At 37.8% G+C, this 6,307-nt stretch overlaps 1 protein-coding gene across 1 annotated transcript in view; it reads left to right on the forward strand.

Moving 5' to 3' along the window:
* The window catches only part of LOC149455653 (cytochrome P450 2K1-like), a 63,911-nt gene that overhangs the window by 35,270 nt on the left and 22,334 nt on the right, over positions 1-6,307 (forward strand). The window lies entirely within an intron of this gene.

Below are 6,307 nucleotides of genomic sequence, written 5' to 3' on the forward strand. Positions count from 1 at the left end.
AGGTGACCAAATCCACCTACATAAGTTGCACCTGTTTATCTACAGAAACCTATCCCCCACATCCATTCAAATTGCAGAATTTACACAGGATTTCTCAGCTCTGAAAAGCAAGGGTCAGAGGGCTGAAGCTATACTCAGTGAGGAGAGCTCTGAGAGCTGATTAGTGGGAAAGGGACATGCACCCCTTCACAGGGACAGAGCTGAGGCTGTCAATCACAGGCTGTGCCTACTCTGTTACTATTTTTCTCTTGGTGTCAGGAAAACTTGCCAGACGTGACTCATGAAGAAAGCAGAGGAATGAGGCAGACAGAGAAGACACTTAGTGTTCTGGACTGAGACAAGCACACACTATAGAGGGATATGCTTTGTTTAGCTTTCATGTCAGAGGTTTACAACAACTTTAAAAGAGAAAACATCTGAACTGTCTGCAGGAAACAGTTTAAAACAGTCCTTATACAAAAAAGTAGGAAAGAAAGAACTCCGGCGCTGGTATTTGCGATTGATGCTGAAAAAGCATTTGATAGAGTAAATTGGGGATATATGTTAGACACCTTAGAAGTAATAGGCATGGGACCTAGAATGAGAGAATGGATTAGGAAATTATATAGCCAACCCTCGGCAGCAATAATGGTAAATGGGGAATTATCCGACTACGTTGGGATGCAGAATGGAACAAGACAGGGATGCCCTTTGTCTCCATTGTTATATGTACTGTCTTTGGAATCTCTTTTGGCTACCATCAGGAATAATGTAGATATAAAAGGAATTTGGGTAGGAGAAATCGAGCATAAGGTGGCAGCTTATGCAGATGACATGTTGTTCTATGTAGGAAATCCGAGGATAAGATTTCATTAAGTTTGGTAATGTTATCCTCGGATTTCCTACATAGAACAACATGTCATAACATTACCAAACATTAACATTACCAACATGTCATTAACATTACCAAACTTAATGAAATCTTTAAAAGAATATGGAGAGATGTCAAACTTAAAAATTAACCCAACTAAAACAGTGATGTTAAATATAAACCTTATAAATAGAGAGAAAAAATGTCACAGGAAGAATACCCCTTTTATTTGGAGGGAAAGAAATCTAAAATATCTGGGTATAAAACTGACTGTATCTTTAAAGAATCTATATAGATTAAATTATATCCCATTATTAAATGAGATTAAGGATGAAGTAAAGAAATTAGGAAGAGGACTTCAGTCATGGATTGGTCGGATAAACTTAATAAAAATGGTAATCGTTCCTAAAATTCTATATAAATTTTAATTGATACCAATTAAGCTCCCAGAGGCATATTTCAGAATAATTTAAAAATTTTAACATCATATATCTGGAGAAATAAGAAGCCTAGAATAAGTTATGAAATTTTAAGCAGAGATAAAGGAAAAGGTGGACTGGGGTTACCGGACGTGAAGAGATATCTATAACTCAGTAATACTGGCAAGAATGTTCGATTGGACACATAATGCACAAGAGAAAAGTTGGGTAAATATAGAAAACACATTAAGTCACTTCAATTTAAGTAGGATTATCTGGTTACCTTTCGAGGATTAACAGATAGCACAAGATTGTTTACACATAATGTTTGCAGAGTTTGGGATATTTTACACAAAGGGGGTGGGAATTTAATTCAATGTTAATGCCCCTCGGATCCACAGAGTTTCTTCCTCCAGGTAAAGAGAGTATTACAGGGAGGTGGATAAAGAAGAAAGATGTTCAATTAAAAGAGATAATGGCAGGAGAAGAAATATGTCCACTTAGTGAACTGGAAGGTAGGAGGGATATATTTACGAGAATGGATGAATGGCATTATTGTCAACTGAAACATTTTGTGGGGAGTCTTCCAATTCCATTAGGAAAAAAAGAAAATTGGAACCCTTTTGAGAACTTATTAGACACACGAGGAGATGGGAAGCACGGGATCACTAAAATATATAAGATTCTCACAGGATTAAACATGGTTATAAGGCCCTTATTTACAGAGAAATGAGAAAGTTATTTAGAAATAATAATAGATGAGGGAAAACAAGAGAAAATATATAGTTTAATTCACGGGAGTGTAAATATGAAGGAAGCAGAAATGAATTATAAGTGTTTAGTAAGATGGTATATTACACCGAATGTAGCACACAGAATAAGTGGAGACAACTCACCTTTATGTTGGCGGGGATGAGAAGAGAGAGGTACAATGATACACGTAAAGGTGGAAGTGTCATAAAATTCAAAAATACTGGGAGGATATAGTGAGTATAATTCCAGAAATAACAGAGGTAAATATTCCTAAGGACCCTGAGACTTGCCTTCTTTTCGGTACCGAGTTCTCGGTTAAAAAAAATATAAAAACTGTATTATTGTATTATCTGAATGCAGCGAAGGGAATGATACCCAAGTTTTGGAGGAAACAGGCACCGAAAATAAAGGATTGGGTAGAAAGAGTGGAGAAGATATATAGAGTTGAGGAACTTTTGTCATATGAAGGAAGATAAAATGGAGGTCTTTCGTACAAGATGGGAAAAGTGGGTACAATTTAAAAAGTCAGATGCATACCCAGAATATGTGAAATAGGGAAAAGAAGTGAAAGGGGATAAATATAGTATAGTATAATATCAGTATTAATCAAGGAAGAGGATTTTTAGAATGAAGTTAAAAGTGCATAATCAAAGGGTAGTAGGGAGGGGGGAATAGGAAAGGGGTGGGGTAAAAGGTCACCAAGATTAACCTCCCTAACGGTATTCCCGAGTGTAGCTCGGGGTAAAATGTATGTACCAAAAGCGGTAACCCTGAGCTATACTCAGGCTTACCATGCAGCGCTGCATAGGGAGTCCCTGCAGCACTTACCTTGTCCTTCGCTCCCACGATGTGTCCCCTGCAGCGTCCCCGGCCATCTCCTCCAGCTGATGCCGGCATCTGCCTCCTGTGTTCCGGTCCCTGTGACGTCGGGACGTACGGGCGCCGCCGCCAGTGGCGGGAAATTTGAAAATTTAAAAAAAATGTCATTTTTTTCAAAATGATTTTACATGGTAAAACATTGCTGTTTCAACCCATTTCACATACATATTGTCCCGAGTGCTTTGTCCTGTCCCCTGTCTGCATTTTGATTGTTCTTTCTGCCTGGAAACTTAGAAATGTCCATGGCGTCCAAAAAGTGTCCCTTTAGGTCAAAAGCGGTTTTAGACCGGCTAGAGAACAGCGATAGTAAATCAGAACCACTTGCACAATTGAGTGATAATGATTAGTGGAGAAATTCGTCATCAAACACTGAAAACGATTCTGCGACTTTGCTCAGCAATGTGCGAACTTGGCGCTATATTTCAAATTTCAGTGTTTTTGGTTTGATTATATTATTGAATTAAATGTATGATTTAGAATCTTGTTCAGACAGATTTCAGTGAGTTATTCCTAAAAATTACAGCCTACAATAGAAAAACTACATATTTCCATGCAAAATAATTGTACCGCTTTCAGCACCAAAAATATGAAATAATCATACCGCTAGGGAGGTTAAGGAAATTTGTGGGGAATGTTATGATAGATAGGTGGAATGTAATTTGTCTGATTTATTGGCTTTTGTATATTTAAAATGGTGATGTGAAAAATTAATAAAAAATTTAAATGATAAAAAAAAGAAACAGATTAACCACTAGCCTACAGGGCACTTATGCCCCCTTCCTGCCCAGGCCAATTTCCAGCTTTCAGCGCTGTCACACTTTGAATGACAATTGGGCGGTCAAGCAACACTGTACCCATGTGACATTTTTATAATTTTTTTGTGACAGATAGAGCTTTATTTTGGTGGTATTTAATCACCTCTGGGGTTTTTATTTTTTCTTAAACAAACCAAAAACCACTGAAAAAAATTTTTTTGTGATAAAATTTTGTAAATAAGTGATTTTTCTCCTTCACTGATGTGCGCTAATGAGGCTTCAGTGATGGGCATTGATAGGCTGCACTGATGGGCACTGATGAGGAGGCACTGGTAGGTGGCACTGATGGGCATTGACAGGCATCACTGATGGGCACTGAAAGGCATCACTCATATATGGCACTGATAGGTGGCACTGATAGGCGGCACTGACTGTCACTGTTAGGTGGCAGTGACTGGCACTGTTAGGCAGCACTGATAGGCAGCACTGACGGGCACTGATAGGCAGCACTGATGCACACTGAGAGGCGGCACTGACTGGCACTGATAGGCAGCACTGATTGGCAGCACTGAAAGGTGGCACTGATTGGCATTGATAGGTGGCACTGACTGGCACTGATGGGTGACAATGAAAGGCATCTCAGATGGGCACTGATATGTGGCATTGATGTGCACTGGTAGGCACTGATATGTGGCATTGATGTGGCACTGATGGGCACTGGCAGGTGGCATGGATGAGCACCATCAGCTGGCACTGATGGACACTGACAGGTGGCACTGCTGGGGCTACACAGATCATCAGGGCACACTGATCATCAGTGCCCTGATGATCAGTACACATGTCCCCTCAGAGGAATGCTGATTACCGGCTCTGCTCTCCTCTCGAGCCGTCAGCGTGACAGCTCGTGAGGAGAGAAATGCCGATAACCGGCATTTCCCTATTTAGATGTGATCAGCTGTGATTGGACACAGCTGATCACATGACCGAGCATGCGCAGTTAGAATGGGAGGACATCATATGACGTCCTCCCAGAACGAGAGAACCGCCTTGCGCCCATCATTGTACTATATGGCGGGCGGGAGGTGGTTAAAAATGCTTGAATGGCCTCCTTTCAGTGTTTTTTTTAACAACTGTAAATGCAACCTCATTTGTTAATTCAAAACCAGAATCAACTAAAATCATGGTCAAGTTTTTCTTCTAAAAAGGAACTGGAGTTGGAGAGGTGCCCATTTGGAATGGAAATACTTGAGAGCCACTTCTTCAGAAACTTGATGTTTATTGGTCATAAGAACATTCAAAAGAACACCATTGATGTGCTTGGTAGCACTGCAGATGGCCATATTTCAGCATAGGTGCAAAGGAAACTGAATGAGAAGAGTCACGTACAAGTACAGTGTAACCTGCTTGGATGAAATCAAATAAACTGAATAGAATAAATGACAAAAATACAGGGAAAAGTGCTGGTAATATATTGATCATGGTGGCTATATCAGCAAAACCAGTAACCAAATCCATAGTGGTGGCTATATCCTTATATGCATGATGCCACATCACATAACCTAATGGAAATTATCACAAGTTCACATATTGAATTCATTGTAAATATTGAATTATATATTAAATACATTTAGAAAATTGGTACTTTACATACAGCATATAAAATCAAGATATATAATTGATGCATTAAATGATATCAATAATAATCATGACAGTAAAAATTATAAAAGAATGACTATACAGTATAATTTGAATGTAATTCCACAAAAAAAGGACATTGTTTTCCCATCATTCCTGCCTTGTAATACTATGCCTTAATTTTGTTTGAGAATGGAATAAAAGTGTTCAGTCAATGTTGAAAGTTTCCCATAAAATAAATAAATAATAGCAGCAAAATACACGTAGTAATAGTCACATTCAACATGTTCTGTAATTTTGACAGCATTTCATAGTTTATCCAAGCCACTTCTTCACTGTCAGGACTGGCCATACACTACTAGAAATTTTTTGAAATTTTTATTTTAAAAATGTTCATCTAATTTTCTAATCAATAGTTGGGTCAAATCAAAGTCAACGTTTTTGACCATAGTGAGGAAAACATTTAATGGAGCAGGATGGGAATTTTTTAACAATGTGGCTTTCTTTCAGGAAAGGCCATTCATTTCAAAATTGAATGTACTGTAAAAAGCAAATGAAATGTTGAAGCACTTTCTAATGCATTCATCAAGTCATTGAATGTACTGAGCATTTTTGTAATAGTGGATGGCCACCTATAGAGTTTTAACTCTATAAGTGACAAAAGTAGTGATTAAATGCCCGGAGACTGAATTGAAAGAGAATTTAAGGAGTGGCCTTGAAACGAGGTTTATGTTACGCTGAACAGTTTTAACTTAGTACAGATAATGTTATATATACACTAAAGTTATTCCAAATTAAATCTATTGAAAAAAAAAAACACACTGAAAAGCAATTGTATAACAGATAACAGTGTGACTGGAACAAGATTATATGATATGTAATATATAATGTGTGAAATGAAAGTTGTATAGGAAACCATACATTTCCTAGAAATTACAAGTTGCATCTATATAAAAAGTAAATAAAAAATACATATTGACTTAATGATACTCACTGAGTTATTCAAAGCATAATTG

The sequence above is a fragment of the Staurois parvus genome, unplaced genomic scaffold, assembly GCF_062004578.1.
Source record: "Staurois parvus isolate SC_StPar_1 unplaced genomic scaffold, SC_StPar_1.0 ptg000390l, whole genome shotgun sequence".
NCBI classification, from domain to species: Eukaryota; Metazoa; Chordata; class Amphibia; order Anura; family Ranidae; genus Staurois; species Staurois parvus.